Source organism: Pezoporus flaviventris, unplaced genomic scaffold (assembly GCF_033815535.1).
Source record: "Pezoporus flaviventris isolate CSIRO_AGI_PZ_B2104156 unplaced genomic scaffold, CSIRO_AGI_Pfla_v1 ptg000001l, whole genome shotgun sequence".
Classification (NCBI taxonomy): domain Eukaryota; kingdom Metazoa; phylum Chordata; class Aves; order Psittaciformes; family Psittacidae; genus Pezoporus; species Pezoporus flaviventris.
Genome location: NW_026892549.1, coordinates 18,833,979 through 18,853,335, shown reverse-complemented (window position 1 = coordinate 18,853,335; position 19,357 = coordinate 18,833,979). Strand labels below are relative to the sequence as shown.

Below are 19,357 nucleotides of genomic sequence, written 5' to 3'. Positions count from 1 at the left end.
TTTTAGGTATAGTACACTGGTTTTCCAGAAAGACTGCCTACAAGCAACTGTGAGATGCAAAGAAATCAATGCAGGCTGAAAGCAAGCAAGAAATAGGGGCTCAGTTCATTGTAACCTGAGACAAATCACTGTCTAAGACATTGAGTGATCTGGGGAAAATTTTAGTGCATTATGCTGATTCTGAGGGTTTCATCCTACTCCCAAAGTAGAGGATAATTTCTCCTTGACCTTGAGAGATTTTACACAACTGAGTCCTTTATCCTAATAATTGAACTCCTCCCAGTTCTGGAAGTTTTGAGTAATTTATTTCCAACTTTAGTTTTCATGGTTCAGATAAATTCCAAGACTTTAATGTTACCCACCATACACTACATCACATACTTTAGGAGCAAAGTCCTGTTGTAAAAACAAGCATAACAGATTACTACTGCGTAAAGTACAGATGCTCAAAGAAAACAGGACCACGTGTATTGAATGTGCAGGACCGCAAGTGGTCCAGATTTTAGTCTCAGATGTAGCTTAGACATTTGCATTAGCTATAAAAGTTTGCATATGTACAGTTTATAACAGTTTCTCCCTACAGAACAGTTTAATTAAACAAAACTACTCTAAAAGCCTCTTCACTTGTATTAATTATTCTTTTTTTTCAGAGAGTAATTGCAATGAATTTCATCCCCATATCCCATTTCACTACAGGAAATAGAAATGAGCAGAAAGACTTTCAGAAAAATATTTACAAATATTCTCGCAAATAGAATTCCAACAAATGACTCTGGTTTTATTTGCTGGTCTTTTCAGTCAGAAACCCCTGGTTAATGAAATTAGTTTCTATCCCTAACAGCATTTGCAGGATGCAAAAACCTTCAAAGTGCAAATTCAACCTTTTCTTCTCAAATTGCACTGCAGAACTAAGTGAATGCATCACATCATTTAAACCCTCCTCTCATTTGCAAGACAAAAACTCCTTTTTGAGAAGCATTTTGATTTTTGTAATCAAACTGATGAGAAAGAATGACCCATAGCTTTTATATGAAAGATTTCTGAAAAAAAAAACCGCAAAAAAAACCCAAACCCTGAGTCTTTGACTCTCTTCAGAGTGGAAGAAACAATGAATAAAATGGGATCTCTAATTTTCCGGTTTGTTTTTTTGTTGGTTTTTTTTTGGTTTTTTTTTTTTTTTAATTCTCTTCTGCTAAATAGGAGTTTCAACTGATTTTTAGATAAGAGCTATCCTAGAAATAGAAATTAATATTATTCAATAGGGGGTGTGTGTGGGGACTCACTGAAAAGGATGGTTTCCTACTGTACTGGCTGACGATGAGAAAGTTGGGGCTGTTCAGCCTGGAGAAGAGAAGACTGTGTGGAGACCTCATAGCAGCCTTCCAGTTTCTGAAGGGGGCCTCTAAAGATGCTGGGGAGGGACTCTTCATTAGGGACTGTAGTGACAGGACAAGGGGTAATGGGTTCAAACTTAAGCATGGGAGGTTTAGACTGGATATAAGGAAGTTCTTTACTGTAAGGGTGGTGAGGCACTGGAATGGGTTGCCCAGGGAGGTTGTGAATGCTCCATCCCTGGTGGTGTTCAAGGCCAGGTTGGACGAGGCCTTGGGTGACATGGTTTAGTGTGAGGTGTCCCTGCTCATGGCAGGGGGCGGTGGAACTAGATGATCTTAAGATCCTTTCCAACCCTAACTATTATATGATTCTATGATGACAAGGTTTGTATCAGGTCACTAAAATCTTAAAATCTCAGTAAAATCCTAGTATATTCACTGAGAGCAGGAAAAGATGACCTTGTAAAGTCAGTGCTTTCTAGCTAGGTGAAAAAAAATGTAGGGGATTTCAGCCAGTCTGGCCATTTCAAGATGGTTTGTATTCAGTGTAATGTATGATTATCACACAAGGCAAAAGAGCAACTCGCTTTTTGATTGGCAACAACACTGATAAACCCATGTAGTAAACATGAAAATAATGAAGTAAGAGTTCATAAATCTTTTCTTTTTTTTGGACCAAAATATCAAACAGTATCCCAGTGCCCTACCACAACACGTACCATGAACATATCTTATAAAAACATCAAAGGCATTTTTTCCAAAGTACAAACATCCCTTAGAGTAAAATTAAAACTTTTGCCTATATTTCTATCATGCAGTCTTTGTAGAAAAGGCGTGACTGTTAAGCTGACACAATAGCTAAGTAAGCTCAGATGATAGCAAATTCTTAAATTCATCTTTTTTGTCTATCATTTCATGTAATTTTGAAAGACAGGGCAGACTTCCTGTAAATATTTCTGTCTACCATTGCTTCCCAATGTATTTTAACAGCGTCATCATCTTACGGAAACAAGTAGCCCTGAAAAATCATAGAATCATAGAATAATTAGGGTTGAAAAGGACCCTAAGATCATCTAGTTCCAACCCCCTGCCTTGTCCTTTTTATGTTGAGGACACCAGAACACCACATGAGGTCTCATGAGAGCAGCAAAAAAAAAAAGGTTTCCATTCTGGCCAGCCAGTCCTTAACGAACACGTTCAATCAGCATCTTGGACTAAATTCCTCTTTCATTCCCTCACAGTGTGAAGGAGCATGGCCTCTGAACAAAAGAGTCCCCATACCATCAGATGCATTTACAGACTATATGGCATTATGCCTTAAATCGGTGACTGGTGGCAATCAGCTAACACTTATTTTTCATGTACATAGCGAATGATGAAGGCACTTTGTGAATTTTCAATCCCCTAGTGGGCTCACATATAGCTGCAAATGTGAGGCCCACATCAGTACCAGGAAGCCAGATACATGAAGAACACTCACTCATTCTCCCCTGATCCCCAGGTGTTTTATTTATTTAATATCAATCTCCAAAGAGGTGCACATTCATGCTAGGTATGTTCTGACTAGGTCTCTTAATGCACTTAGGTAAATGGCAAACCTAATTTAGTACCTCTCAAGCTAAATGAAGATCCATTTATTGCTGCTAGAAATTGTTCTGTTAAAACAAATTTCTGCAGCTGGCAATCTTCATCTGAGCACAGGACCAGAGGCTTCCTTAGTGAGCCTAGAAGTCAGATTCTCCCAAAGGTACCCCCCCAGTAACCCAAGTTACATATATATGACTGCATATACAAAAAAATTACATGTCTGTACCTATTTATATATACTCTATGTAATACTATATATGATTTAATTTAATAATATATATCTTTTAATGTAATCATAATACTATACTACATAATGTGTATTTGAATATATCCATACGAATATCACCTAATTAAACATACGGCTGTTTAACAGCCCCCTCACAATGACCATGTAGCTCAGGAAAAGTTAAGTGCAGACAATACACTTCCATACTGCTAATTATAATCACTACTTATATCCTATATTCACATTTACCTTGCCTAATGATAAACAGAGGTTTTGCTAATGGTTAGTCACAGTAGAGCTTTAAATGTCAGTAAGACCCCTATAACCAGGTGTGAGCACAATCTCCTGCTACGCTTAAAATCCTCTGTAAATGTGCTGAAGGCTTAATGAAGGAACAGTGTGAAGTCATTAAGATTTGATGACATTAACAACTTCAAAGAGACATATTTATGAGTCCCCTGAGATGAAAAGTATTTATATGGTCTGTATACCACAAAGTCAATTCTGCCATGAATAACTTGAGTTATAACAGATACAGACAGAGGTGACAGATTTTCTTGTCCATTCTGCTGCAAAAAGCACGTGTTGAATGACAGAGACAACACTTTATGTGAAGCATGATTTCAGGAGAGTATATTATTCTCTGACTGCAAGAACTACCACCACAAAAGAATATGATAAATAACATCATGAAAACAGATGACTGTGCATATATGTGTAATGTGAGTTTCCTAAGACTACCCAATAACATAAATTATTATACTGCAATCAAAGCAGCTAAAGTGGAGTTATACTACAGTTAATGTTTATTGCCTCTTTTACACTTTTTCATACTAAAACTTTCCAGCTGGGGTATTGTTTTGTCTTCGTAGCAGTACACAATGCAATCAATGATCATCTTAGAAGCCACCAAGATTTTGGCTGGCACACAAAAAATTAGCATGGTGTAAGACAGCAACATGCACACTCACAAGCTAAGGTGTATTAAAAAATATGTATTTATCATAAAGACTCCTCCTTCACTCTGAGGCACAGATAAAATAGGGATACCCAGCACAAGGACCTCTAAATGCTTGTTTATATGGCATTATCATTGCATTTTTAGGAGCCACAGCTCTCTAGGTGAAGGTATCAGCTGATGCTGGCAGCCTGCAGTCACTGAAGTACATTTTAATGGGTTGCAAGGGCTGAAACCAAAGCAAAACGCTCCCGGGAAAAAAACAGGGAAGAGCAGTGTGAGCCAAACCAAGAAAGTCACGATTTCATGCATCAAAACTGGATGGGGGTGGAGATATCATTAAAGTTTAAATTTGAAGTGATCATTATGATCAGTACTTAATAGCTGATAACAAGTTGACTGAAATTATTTAAGTCAATCATATCAGTATATGAGTCAGACCCCTTCCTACACCAAAATCACTGGTTTAAGCAAGTAAACAATTTCAATAAACAATTTCAAACTTCTTTTCCAAAAAGGAACTTTTTTCCTGTTCATTTACCTGGACAGCCTATAGAAATGTAGCCCATTTTAAACAGATGGAAATACATCCCCGGGGGTACAGGGTTCCCAACACAGCCTAAAGCTTGGGCTACACCTGGCTGGTTTATTCATGTCCACTGGCTTGCTTGTGTGCCAAAAGGTCTTTGAACATAAAGTAAGGCAAGATAAATGTATTTTCTCTGTTTGTAAAGGATTATATGAGCATATCCTCCATGATGCAACTCAAGCCTGATGGATGCAGCAGCTCAGACCTTCTCTAAGTGTTTTCTCCCTGTGCAAGGCAGGACACAATTTCAGAGTGATGCAAAAGAGGAAAACTAAAAGCAGATTTTTAGGTTGCAGCCAGCCTCCAGCTCAACGTGTGTATTTTCCCACCATCTGATAGGATTTTCCCACTAGCTCATGCACAATAACCCAGTGTACTGCCAGGTCAGAGCCAGAGGGATGCCAGGGAGGGTAGATGGACACAAGACATGGTTCCAAGGTGAGAAAGGCCAAAAGGTTGCCTTTCTCCTGCTTAGCATTTCACCCTTAAAAGATGTTTGCAACCTTCTGGCTTTGATATTCTGAAACCACAGCATCATGTTCTAAACTGCAATTTTTGTCTAGTCTTTACTGTAGCTATCAGCTACACAGTATTATTTTGGTGTCATCAGGGATAGAATACAAACTTCCATGAAAATTAGAAAAAGTATTCAGATTTTCTGCACCTGTGGCACTAAATAATACAGACTATTCATTATCAATCCTCTCCAAGGCTTAATTGTCTCAATTTCTAATACTGCCATCATGTCCCCAGCCTGCTGAAGGACAAAGTTTTTGCTCTTCTGCTTCTTTTCTTCTTGTGAACCCAGCAACTGAAAGTCATAAACTTCAGGCTGAGATCCAAGTTACTCCTTTTCTCTGTATCACACACAAACACAATGAAATAGGTGGAAAAACTGCAAAGTTTTAAGTGAAAGAAGTATTTACAAAAAAGCCACATAACTATTATGCATAAGCATTATATGATATACAATATATATTCTATAAGATTATATATTATATGGTAATATAACTGTGGAAGTCCTTCAGGTGCAGTTGCTAAAATGCACCAGGAAGTAAAGCATCATTTTGCATAGCACTATTGGAAAACCATCTCCCACATATTTTAAGCAAACGGTTGCTTTTCTCCAAAGCTAGGTCAATCACAAAATATGCTTTTAACCACATCCAGTTCATCAAAGCTTTACCAATAAAACATTAAAAGATGCTTTAAATCCTTCAAATCCAAGCAGCCACCAGAATAGTGCCCAAATAGGTGCATTATGTCAAAATGAAATGCAATATTCATATGGCCCTGCAATCCTTTAGCTTCTTTCCAAGTTTTTACGTGCTCAGTGAAGCCTTTCCAAGGTTTTCAGGGATCACAAAATGAATCATCCTTAGCTTAAGAAGTCATCAGTATTGTTATCAGACTCGAAACTTTCTATTGCCTTGCACTGTAAGTCAGAATTCATCGACTCACTTTTGCCTTTAGGCTATTTTATTCAAAAACCTGTTTGTTTACCTGCCCAGGCAAGCCTCAGGAAAAGAAACAGCAGCATCTTTGCGTCCTTAGGACCTTTCTGGCAGCAATGATATGTAGTATTTCCACTCACATTTAAGCACCCTCCCACCAGGGTTTGATTTTGCAAGGATGATTGTCCAAATTACCATTGGGGAGAACAGTCATTTCCAGTTACTTGTGTTTCATTATGTACATTTTGTGAAATTATGATGGAAAGCACATTTAACTAAACAGAAGGAGCACATTCAATTATTTTACCCCCTCAGACACACAGTGAATCATAAACAAGGCCCCAGCAGACTCCATTTTGGGATATGCATGGAGTGATGCACAGTGGATTTATTTAACAGTAAGATTAAAGTTCTCTATTTTCTTATGTGTCTGCTTCACATTTCTAACAAGGATGGCACCAGTACAGTGATGACTTCATCCTAATGCTATCCATTTTCTCAATAGGTCCTTTCCCGTAAGTTCCCAGGGGGTTTTGTCACTTCATGGCATGCAAAGCAAGAAGTAATTTTACACTTGTCTAAAGAAAAATGCAGCATTCAAGCAGAGAGAGATAAGCATTTAAATATACATTTTCTCCCGATACGGTTTATACCCATGTGCTCCTAAACTGGGACAGTTTGTTAAAAATGTTTCATAATAAGAAATTAAACCCTAAAAACCTACCCACAGAAGCAGGAGAAAACATTAGGTGATTTTGGTTTTGTTTTTTTTTTTTTTTGCATTCTCAGGCCAGAGCTGTGGTTTTTCCTGGCATGCAGAGCGTGGGATAGGAATTAAGGAAAATAAAGGAAAAAAAAGGGGGAAAAAGCTTCCAGAAAGCTTAAAACTAATCCCAGTGATGAAGAAGAACGATGATTTTGGATGTCCAGGGCTCAGCACAAAAGGATGTTCAATGCTGGCGTTATGGCAGGACTTTACACTGTGCAGTGAATTTTTGGAGTGCGGTGTCAGGATCGCAGCAGGACACACCAGCCATGCTTCTTCTTCTGGTGCTGGGCTACAAACATTGGGGCTTTTTTTCTCACACAGTGGCAACTCTGCACTGTGACATAGGTGCAGGGTGAGGTTCTATCTACCTCTTTGTGGACTGCCCATTACGTAGTGATATTTAAAGCAGAGGTCAAATAAGCACTTTTGCAAGTGCCTGTAATTACCTTCACATTACTAAGACCTGAAGTACGGAGACCAAGATTTCATATTTACTGCAGTCTTTTACATTTTTTTATGTCTCCCCCCCCAGGCTTGACTAACTTGAATTTTTATGTCAAAATAATCTGTATTACATGCAATAGAAAATCCTATTCCGCAGAATTTCTGGGCTGTACTGCTCATATGGAAGAATGACGGTAACTGCAGTCCAAAGATAACAACTGCTTCAATACTTCAGCTTTTTTCAAACCATTAATAAAATTGATTTCTTACTCAGAATTGCATGATCCTTCAGTAAAAGAGAGCCTCTGCTTTGCCACAGAAGGGTGCACCTAACACGCCCGCTCAACCTACTCCAGCCTTTCCTCATTGGCACCATCTCAGTGCCTAACACTGGGGAGGTGAGGCAAGGGAATCCTCAATACTTCGGCACAACTACACACAAGAGATGTAGTTGCCACAAGAGATGCTCTTGCATATATATCTAGGACTATGTGTCATTAAGAAAAGTTAGCAATTGTGAGACACCTCACAGGAGGATGCTGTACTCATGCACATCACCTCCAATTCACCTTCTGAGCCTCCAGGCAGGTGATTCTGGATGCTCACCTATGTGTGGTTGTAGATACAGGTAAGATAATCTTCACATTGCATGAGAGACAAGTCTTTTTTCTTTTGAAAACCGCACACCACACTGCACTTTCATAGCACTCAAAGTACAACCAAGATTGTTGCAGACTTACAAAAATGAGCATTTTTTCATATTAAATGGATAAAAGATTCAAAAACAGATTAATAGGCAAGTCTCAGAATTGTATTACTTTTTAAAGAATTGGTTTGGGCTGCTGCTTAAGCACTGGTCTCAGAGGTAGTTAGTAATATATTCAGGTTATGTGAGAAGGAAACAAAGCAAGAAGGACATGACTCAATGAAAGTTCTTCAGATAGCTCTGCTTTTGCTGCAATAAACTATGAAGACGCTGGATATCCCAAAGAACTGTATACACTTTGCATAAAAACAAAACATGCCTGAATGAGATCAGATGTGACTAAGAAAAGAAGCTGATGGAAACTGTTAATAACAAGCTCTGCTCTTCTCCACCATAATAAAATCACCTCTAGTATTAAAAAGACAGTAAACTAAATTTTAGGGGTAGCAACATTAGCAATGAAGAAATCTGGGAAAAACTGAGGCAAACAAAATTAAACACTGCAGGTGCACTGTAGAAATTACTCAGTGGAAACTACAACCACACTTTCTGTTCATCTCTAGTAAGAGGCAAGTAAATAGAATAACACTGTTGGCATTTAATTATAATTAACAGAATTCACTATTGGTTTTACTGTGGTTTCAGTATGTTATGCTGGAGAATGTGGGCTAACTCCTCCTGCTGAAGTGACTGGCCTCTGCAGAGTCAACAAAATGCTCTATTTAAAATAAAAATTTAAAAAGGATCAATTAATCCCATTGCCAAAAATAACAATGCTGTTCTTTTCATTTGAAGGAAGGATGTACTTCATGTCTGAAGGACACCAGCGGGAGAGACCTTTTCCACTTGTGCTACAGGCTGCCTCTTCCCATTGTTCCTATGTGTGATTCAGAGGTAGAGCTGGTTTTACCCCAAGCTCCCCTTGTGTCTGCTCCAAAGAGGTCTTGACTGATTCTTTTGCTGTGAGTGATCATCCCTGTGAAAATCCTGTATTACAGCAGAAGATGAATGAATGTGTATAAAGAAATGACAAGTGTAGTTGAACCAGCTTGTGCAAGCCCTGAGGCCCTTGTAAAGCTTCAGGCCAAGCACTAGTTGACTTCAATAGAGAGGATTTCATCCTCACTCCTCCATCACATGGCTTACAACCTAAAATACCCCCACACTTAAGATCTGACAACATCTATCAGGCAGTGCTAAGTAAACCAATCTGTATTAGATACCATATAGTATTGCAGGACTTTTCTTGATAGAAGAGTGAACCAAGTAACCCAGCCTTCTGACCTAACAACCACCCTTACCCAAAGTTTCAAAGAAAACTACATGTCTCCTAATGAATTATTCAGCAGTAAACCCAGCCTGGGTGTTCTTATTAATTTAAGGCTCACAGTGTTTGGCTGAGGGCATATACTGTCTTTTGTTTTTATCTAATGTAATTCCCTATCTTCTTATTGACTCCCCAAAATATCACAGTCCTATTCTGAAGACTCATAACTTCTTAGCCTAAATGAGAAGTTGTGACAAGGATTAAATAAGTATTATGAAAGTCTTTATTTGCATCTAGTATTTTTCCTTGGAATTTTAAAACATTCACATCATCTGCACATGCTAATTAGATGTCCTAGTGCTCTTTTCAAGCAAACTGCTATTTTACATAAATTTTACTATACCATCTCCTATTCATCCCTTCAGTATAAACATAGTTCTACTCTTCTTACACTCCTATAATACAGAAGTTTTTCCAGGTTTTTAATTAAACTTACCTTGCATGAGCAAGAGCTTAGAAAATACTCAAGAATTGTATCCTTTATAGTATTAAAAGTCCATATAAAGGATGAAAGCTGAAACAGTTCCTTAAAGTAGTTTAGGAAGAATGTATTTAGAACAATTTGAAAGCCACTAAAAACACTTCCAAGTACTATTTTGATTTTGATGGATAGTGACGTGTGTTAGGTGAAATTAATGGAAAACCAACATGTCCTGGTTTCAGCTGGGATAGAGTTAATTTTCTTCTCCGTAGCTGGTACAGTGCTGTGGTTTTTCTTGATTTAGTGTGAGAATAATGTAGATAACACACTGATGTTTTAGCTGTTGATAAGTAGTGCTTACCCCTACTGAAGTCAAGGACTTTTCAGTTTCCCATGCTCTGCCAGTGAAGCTGTACACAAGAAGCTGGGAGGGAGCAGAGACAGGACAACTGACCCGAAATAGCCAAAGGATATTCCATACCATAGAAAATCGGCCTCAGTATACAAACAGGGGGGGGAGCTGGCCAGGAGGCACCAATCACTGTCTTTCTGGGGTTTTATTTCTCTCCCTCTTTTTGTTGTCTTACTTTTCATTAAAATTGTATTATTATTACTATTATCATCATCACACTTTATTTTAATTATTAAACTGTTCTTATCTAAACCCATGGGTTTTACTGGGGGGGTGTGGGGTGTGAGTGAGTGGCTGTGTGGTACTTAGTTGCTGGCTGGGGTCAAACCCTTACACAACAAGGATTTAATGCAGGTCAGAAGCCTAAAATTTAGTTGCTCAAAAAACTAACTTAATGCAACACTAGAGGGGTTGAAGTAAAATGTCTCCAATTATTTTCTAAGGAAAAGGAGAAAAAGCCCAAACCCCTTGTGGGGGGGTGAGATTCAGCCTGGGATGCATCACTTCATCGGCACGCATGGATCATAAAAGCAGTACCAAGAAACCTTATGTTACATGAGTAATGAGCAAAGTAATAGATTCACATTTTAAAGAGACCTACAGATCAGTTCTAGTTCATTGCCTAAAGGAGCCCCAAGAACAAGGAAACTGAATATACCCAATTAAAGGTGGTATTTTAATATTACCCTAATTTAGAAAGAAAGCAGTAATAAATGAAGAAGACAGCTTGCAGGGCCATTAAAGAAAGTGACAGAAAAAAAAAAAAAGAACTACTAAAAAGATGAGGCATCTCAGAAAGACTCTACAACCCGTCTCCTGCAATACAGCTGAGGAAAAATCAGGGGTCTGTATATTGGGCAGGGATTAATTGTTCTGCTTCTAGCAAATACAAGTTGGCCAGAAGAATTGCATGTGACTGTGCGGCATTAAGAGTTTAAAAAACAAAAAAGAAAGGTTCTAAAAACAGAGGAAAATCCCAGGCACCAACACGTGCGGCTCCTGGGGTCTTACCAAGAGCACTGCCAAAAGCCTTATGGAAGAACCTGTAAAAACAGTACAAATATGTCCCACAAGTTATTCCATTTCTTGAAGTCATCAAGGCTGGACAAGCATCCTTGTGATGGCCTTTCTGATGAAACAGCCTCTCTCAGACTTCTCATTTGGAAAATATACATGTTTTAGTGTTCACCCTGAAAAATGATCTTGGGAAGTAAAAAAATAAATACAACGAGTGGGTACAAAACCACAAACCTACAGGGCAAAAACTTAGGGTTAATTTTTAAACTGATGTACACAAGTTTAGAACTAGGTTGATTACTCATAGGCTGCAAAGGTTTAAATGAATGATTAAATGCAGTGGTTGGTATCCTAAACAGACATGTGCTTAAAAATTTTAATGGGGCTGAGTATTTTAGGAACTATTGGAAAACACAAAAGAGATTTTATACTCTATTAGAAAGAAAGTATCACTTTATAGATACAAGACTGCCAGATACTGTGTGCTTGTTGTCCTGGGTTCAGCAGTAGCAGTTACTTTTCTCCTTCTCAGTAGATGGTGCACTGCTGTGTTTCTGACTTTCAGCCTGGGAACAACACTGATGTTTTTGTTGCTGCTCAGTAATGTTAACTCTGACCAAGGACTTTGTGAGCCTCATGCTCTGCCAGGGAGGAGGGGAAGCCAGGAGGAAGCAGAGCCAGGACACCTGACCCAAACTGACCAAAGGGGTATTCCATACCACAGCACGTCATGCCCACTATATAAACTGGGAGCAGTTACCCAGAAGGGCTAAATCACTGCTCAGTTGGGCTGGGTATTGGTCAGCGGATGGTGAGTGGTTGCATTCTCTTCCCTTGTTATTCCCTTTATCATTATTATTGGTGGTAGCAGTAGTGGGTTTGTGTTATACCTTAGTTACTGGACTGCTCTTATTTCAACCCACGGGTGTTACATTCTTTTGATTCTCCTCCCCATCCCTCCAGGAGTGGGGGGAAGTGAGCGAGTGGCTGCGCGGTTCTGGGTTGCCAGCTGGGTTTAAACCCCAACACTTGTTAAAATAATAAAAAGAAAAAGTAAGAATAAAGAATAAAAAGAAAGCTGAAGCACTTTATAAGCAATACTTATGCCTCACAACATTTGCAGAACCTCTAAAGCGCTATATATTAGAATCATGGAAAAGAAGAGAGGAAAGTGTGTCTGACAGTGCTGGTAGAAAGCTTTACTAAGACTTCAGCTCTTCTCAATTCACCCATTTGCCAGTACACATACCAGTATCTCCACCTCAAAAATAAGCATGGGCTCTTTAATTGCTCCTTTACCACCTAAAGTGTGCTAACATCGAAAGCCAGGTGAAAGTTATCCTCTTCCTTCTGCAGAGTCATCACCAGACCTCCAGCGTCATAGAAAAGGGGCAAAAAGTTTGTTTAAATGTTTAACTCCACAGCAAGACACAAAGCAATGAGGTCTTTTTCTCCGTCTTTATTCCAGGTTCTCTCACTGACATTTGCAACCGATCTTGACACTAAAATATCTAAATGAGCATGAGTTTCAGCTTCATTGACCGATTTTTTTCTAAGGACAACATAATGCAGGTCCAAAAAAATCTATATTCCACTCCGAGTTATCAGGAATGATTCTGTAAGGAAAACAGTTTTTTTAAGAAGCTGTTCACATATAGCAAAATTAATTTTACTTTCTAAAAGTTATTTTAATGTGAGGTAGTTTTGTCATTATTGTTTGTTGATTTTTGGTTTTGCAGGTTTTTTTCTTTCAGCTCTAAGTGCTATCTGAGTATTTAGCTACAAAAGTAGCTCCTACAGACAACTTCCCATAAAGCTTAGTCAACCAGACAGATCAGCATGAAGCCATGTGGAAATTCATTTCCACAGCTAGACACTCTCACTTATAATTCTGCACTGCAGGATGCTTTAAGTCATGAATAACAACAATAAGAGCAAGAAAAGTGCCATATATGCCTTCGCTAGGTGTGACTAATTGACCAGGGACACCTTTCTGGCAAGATTTTTTTAAGTGATTGAAAAGCCCAATTAAAGAGGGACATAGTATAGAATAAATGAGTGGGTTGGGTTTTTGGTGTTTTGTTTTTTTTTTTTCTTTATGTAACAAGTACCAAAATACTCTGTGCTAACTTTCTCAGGCCTGGTATGCATAAAACTCATTACAGCTCCAGTGGACAGTTTGCTGCAGGAGCTAATGGGATCCCCTGAGTCCCATTCAAGTTTCCAAGATCTTCCCTTCTAATGCAGCTGCCCCTGGGATGCATCACATGGTTGGATCTGTAGAGCAGTGTCTTGGTACATTTGTCGAGTTTCAAAAAGGAAAATGACACCACTGGATTTTAGAGCTGTTTTTGCACTTTTATGAAAGGGGCTTTGTTATTTACTTTTACTCTTTTTATGTATGAGTCAGTTCAAGTGTGTGTGTTGAATTCATTTTACTGCTAAAGCTCATAGCTGCTCAGTGAGATGTCTGATACAAAAATTTAGAATGTACTCTGAATTGATGGCACAAAAAAATAATACGAAGGAAAAGAAAAACCACCGCTGTTTGTATGTAAAGCAAAGGGAATAATTTCATTTTTTACATTATGTTATTAGTAGAATTATTAGCAATCTTATTCCTTGAAGCAAAAGGTCACATACATGAAGGATTTTTGGACTGTATAATATTAAGCAAAGCGATGGAATAAATAGTGAATAGTGTAAAATTGATGACAGCTGAGCCCTATAAACCACTCTGCATTCAGTGGCCCTGGTAGGACATTATAAAATAGAAATAAGCACAACACTGAGGTACTTACACCTTCCTAACTAAGAGAAAAGCAGAGCCGCAGCAGAACCCTTGCCTGAGAGGTGCAAGGCTCCCAGGCTGGTGCTCCCCTGCACCACCTAGGATATTTGTTTCATCATAAAAAAAGACACTGGTGGGGAAAGAGATGAATGACCAATTTATCAACCTTTCAGAGGCTGTAAGGAAAATATTCTCACAACAAAGCCATGACATGTTTTGAACCCTACTATTTAAATTCTTATTGTCACCTTCTGACCTTCTCTCTCTTTTCACTACAACCCTGATGTGCTATTTTATACCAAATCTTTAATTGCTCTCTGTGATGTGGTTAGCAGGAAAAAAAAACAACCTGGATTTTTTCAGCATTTAATTTCAAATTCAACTGAGTTTCTAACCACTAATCACGTAAACTTCACTCAGCACAAAGTCAACCAAGTACAGCAACAGAAGTGACGATTTTGTTTTCTTGCACCGTATTCATCAAAATATTGCATGTAATTCTGAAATTTAACATAGTACTAAATTACTCCATTGCAGCTATCTGCAAATAATGTTAAACTTTCAGATAACAATCTTTTGAGAAGTACAGAAAAGTTAAACTGCATCTTGGTAGCATACTAGGAACATCAAGCGACTAGAAACCTCAACAATACAAAAGCCTTTCTCTCTGATTAAAAAGAGGCAGTTTACTAACCAAATTTTAAAATAATTCCACACGTGGAATAACCCATGCCAAACCTGCTCCCTGCCGTCACAGGTAACGAGGATTAAACATTCTTGCTTTGCTGCATCAAAACAAGTGAGGTCTTAGGTCTCACACAAACCTCATTTCACAAAAGCTCACAACTTTTCTCTCTTGAACATTATCTATTTGCAGCAGGCAATTTACAGAAACTCATCCTATCAGCTATAACACGTTTAGTTACTTTGCATTAGCTTTTTAAAGGGTCTTATGGATGCCATGAGAGCACCAACAACAGGCTTAAACTCCTCCAATTTGTGCTGTTTATCATCTTTCATTGTCTGTAAAAGTAATCCCAGCCATAATTCTTTCAATTTCTCTGTAAGTGCCCAGGCTAGCCAACAGGGTGTCACTTCTGTAAGCTCTTCCCAATGACCCAGGAGCTTCCCCAGTTTGGAGATATCCCTTCCTACAAACTGCTTCACCTCCAGCCCCATGGCACAAGTTGCAGACCTGCCCGGGAAAAAGAACTATTTTTGCTATGACACTGAAACCCTCTTCCCCACCCCCCTACCCCCCCATCAATATTGCTATTGGAGAACATAAGCCATGTATAAACCCTGTGCTGTTACACACTGGGTATTAAAGATCTGTCTTAAAGGTTTAGCAGTGCTTAAATAGAAGGGAGTAGGGTGCAGAGTATAGGCTGCATTAATGCCTCTGTATGCCACATCCATTCCCGAGTTACCAGTTTCTGCCCTCAGGAAAAGCTGCAGTTTGGGGGACTTCATCTGTTGAACAAATTCAAAACCCCAGCGAGACCCCATATGCAGTAACAAGATGTATCTAAGATATCTCCATGGAAAAGGGCAGAAGACCCAAAGCCAAACACTTGTGTGATAGAAGTAACAGAGATAAAAAAGGGTCTGGTCATGCCATACAGAAGTAACTGAATTACATAACAGGATAATGTTTTTCTAACTCTCCGTGCAAGGTCTGAGCTATGATTCAAATGCTCAACTTCTGTTTCTTTACTTCTTTTCTTCTGGAAGCTGCAACTTCTTTCTCTTCCTCATTAATTCTGTCACTTTCAAGTTGTTAAGTTCCAAGCCACAGGAAAAGCACACCAACTACAGTCTTTAACTGGAGGAAAGAAAATACAGCAACACTACAAGCTAATGCAAACTAGTTATCAATAACCTCCATATCCATAGGCCAGCATAAGACTCAACAAGGGCTGTGTGAAAACCTTTCTACTTTCAAAGATAAGGGACTTTGCCTTGAGAGACATGCAAGCCAGATAATTCAGTCTGCCTCTACTTTTGTCCCCTAATTTTAATTATTATATGATTACAGGGCAATTATCACATATGCTTGACCTGGTCATGGTCTTTACCCTAAGGATCTGCTGCAGGTGATACCTGGATAACATAGGGCAGATGGGATGATCATTCTACTCATACTAGTAGCAAAGCACCATAGGTAAAAGCTGTGATCAACTACACTGACAACAGGGAAAAATCCTAGGTTGCTAAAACTTTTTCTGTTGGCTCAAATCCTATTGCATAGCTTAAAATATTGGTAAGCTGATAATAGCTCCATTAATTCTACATCAAACACTGGCATTTGCTCATGCAATGCCTTTGAGAAAAAGAAATGTAAGTGCAGCTTCACTTCTGCTGGCATAGAAATGAGAAAGTCACATTTCTGCTTAGCTCTTGACCAGGTTTAGATCTACAGAGTGGAAAGCTGGCAAAAATAAAATATACAACCTAAAATAAAATATACAACCTAAATATATATATATTTAGGTTATTATATTATTTTATTTAGGTTATTATATTATTATATAATATACAATAAAATATACAAAAATAAAATATACAACCTAAAAACATTTAAACTAAAACAATGGACATTTTTCTGCAAGCTGACTACAGCTGCTGAAATGCACTGTTATTTCTACCAAGTGTCAGAAAATTCCCTCACTTTAATGAGAGCGCATCACCATTTGTTGCTTTTGACAGTACATTTACTTTAAGAAAGTTTAACAAAAAATCACATTCAGGATTCCATATTAGATTTTATTTAGTACCAGAGTTAATATTTTGGGATATAATTCAAAAAATCATTGCCTCCTTGATAAATTTGTAGTTCTAGTCAAAGCAGGTATTGCCCTTCCTTCAGAAGAAGTAGTTTTTGGAAGAATTACAGTCTGGCTCAGAGTATCCACACTTTAATTACCAAAAGCATCCCCTATTAAAACAAGACTATAGCACCTGATACCCATTAATCAGATCTAAAATGTCTTTCCAGGGCTTTATTTCCTCCCTGTATCCAGACTTCCTGGTGAGTGTGCAGATAACTTCAATCAGGTCCTGCTCCTTTACCCAATACCTTTTTAAATATGGTTATTCACACCAAGATTACCCTATGCCCCCCCAGCAAGACCAGCTGCCTCCAAGACCACAGGGATAGTGGGGAGGCATCTCTAGAATCAATTCTCCAAAGCAGTTTTGGGACTTCAACCCACAGTAAGAGGAATTCGAGAAAGACTGTGAAGCTTTTTCCTTTGGTGTGAGGCTTGAAATCCAAATAGGTCAAAAGGGATCAAAAGTTAGCACCACGTGCTGGTTATTTGCTGGCTCGGGTAGAAAGAGATGGTAGCTTCAAGTCCAGCTGCATGAAGATAACTGTGCAAGCAATTAGCAGACGCTTCCTCTCCAGTAAATCTTTTATCCCTCTCCGCAGTGTGCTGATCACAGCAAAAAAGCTCACAGATTAAATTATTAAAAATAGCCTGTACAATTCATGGCTACTCCAGGGGAAAGGGAAAGGAATGTGCTTAGCCACGTGACCATCTCTGGGACCGTCAAAAGCTTTTCCTCTCTGCCACCATTCCCTCACCACACTTTGTCATGCATCATACATAATTTAATGATATTTCTGCTCCTAATGTTGTGTAAGATTTGATGCCCAGTCATGCTTTACCCTGTTTGCTTTGTTTTTCCTAGTCTCTGTGTCTCCCTCTTCCCGAAATGACCTGATCTTTGGGAAAGGACTTTTCTTGCTTCTGTATTTGGAAACCAGGGGACAATCACAGTCTGAATAAAGCAAAAGTCAAACAGCAGCAATAACAGTGGACATCAAAGAGCATTGGCAAAGAAATGGAAAAGGGCAATTTAAAAATATCATTTATGAAACAGGAGGACTGAGCAGTATGCCTTTTGAAAACAAGGTCTTGTTATACATCTGATGAGAAAACAGGAGGTAGAAGGTATGACATTGCCTCAAAGCACCCCGAGAACTTCCACAAACATTACCGTCTTGGTATTTTCCTAAGCACAAACAGCAATGGCTGTCCTCTCCGCATAGCATTTAACATGGGACCAATGAGAAATTTCCTCCGCCTTCCCCAAGTGACAGGATAGCATCTATCCTGTCTCCTCCTCCCTCCCCCTGCTCTGCACCAAGGCATGTGTTTTAAACACTCAGGCCAGTCAGCTGAAACTTGAGACAGGTGAGAATTACATGATGGTCCCTTCAGATCCTGAGGTCCACAGTCAGGTCCCTTCTGTCTCTCCTTGCTGCCTTCAGAGGCCAAACCCTCCACCTGCCCACTCAAGAGCTGAAGGGCAGATTGTGGCACAGCAGGAGATGATGGTAGTGAAAAGGGATAATAGTAAAAAAAAAAGAAGGTTTTTCCAGGAAGTGCTGGGGAGATGGAGAAAGCAGGTGAAGGAAGGGAAGAGATGTCACATCAGAAGAAAGGTACAGGAAAGAGCAGCAGAAAGCAAACAGGAGGGCACCATGCAGACAGCAGAAGAGCTACTTTAGAGTTGTGCAGGCACTTCTCATCACTTGAGAGCCTTTTTGGAGTGTCTGTTTTGTAAATCAATGAGGAAGGACCTTGTAGGGTTGCAGGAGCAGTTCTCAATCCACTAGTACTTGGACCACATGTGGGTGAGAGCTCTGCAGGGTTAGTCTCCACCAAACCCAGTTGGCATGTGCCAAAACCACTTTCCATTAGCAAAGCAACACACACTGAGTAGGGATGAGCAGGGGACTCCCTTCAATACCAGACTACTGAACCAAACTTGGAGGTAGGTAGAGCCACTAACAATACAAAGGGCACAAAATCTGCTTATTTGGAGAAAAAGCAAAAAAAGTTAAATATAAGGTTTTTTTTTCTGCAGAAGGAAGGAGGGATATAAAGAAACTAAGGCAACATCTGTTGTGCTGGGTTTTCTGCATTCTTGTACTACTGCCCTGCACATAAGGCTGGGAAAAAAGAACCAGCCTCAGAGCGCATGACCAAAGGTGCACACATGAAGTTGCGACTTCTCTTTGCTTAATTTGCTTCCTCTGGGAGGTTAATCCCTTTAGGATGACAGGGCAGGCTAACTTGCCTTTCTGCAGCAGGTCACAGTCTTACAGCTTTGGTTACGCAACACATCAAAAAGGAACTACTGTCACCGCAACATGCTGATGGCTCCCTTTCCATCCCTGAACCCTGGAAAACCAGCCTGCCTGGAAGAGAGGACCTCAAGGCTTCACTCAAAGGTAGCAGCACATCAGTTTATGGGAAAATTATGAACACTTTTTCTGAGCCTCCAAATCTTTCTCCTCTAACCATCTGA

At 39.2% G+C, this 19,357-nt stretch overlaps 1 protein-coding gene across 3 annotated transcripts in view; it reads right to left on the bottom strand.

The window, feature by feature from the left end:
• The window catches only part of PRKG1 (protein kinase cGMP-dependent 1), a 483,102-nt gene that overhangs the window by 178,007 nt on the left and 285,738 nt on the right, over positions 1-19,357 (bottom strand). The gene's annotated exons all lie outside the window — the stretch shown is intronic.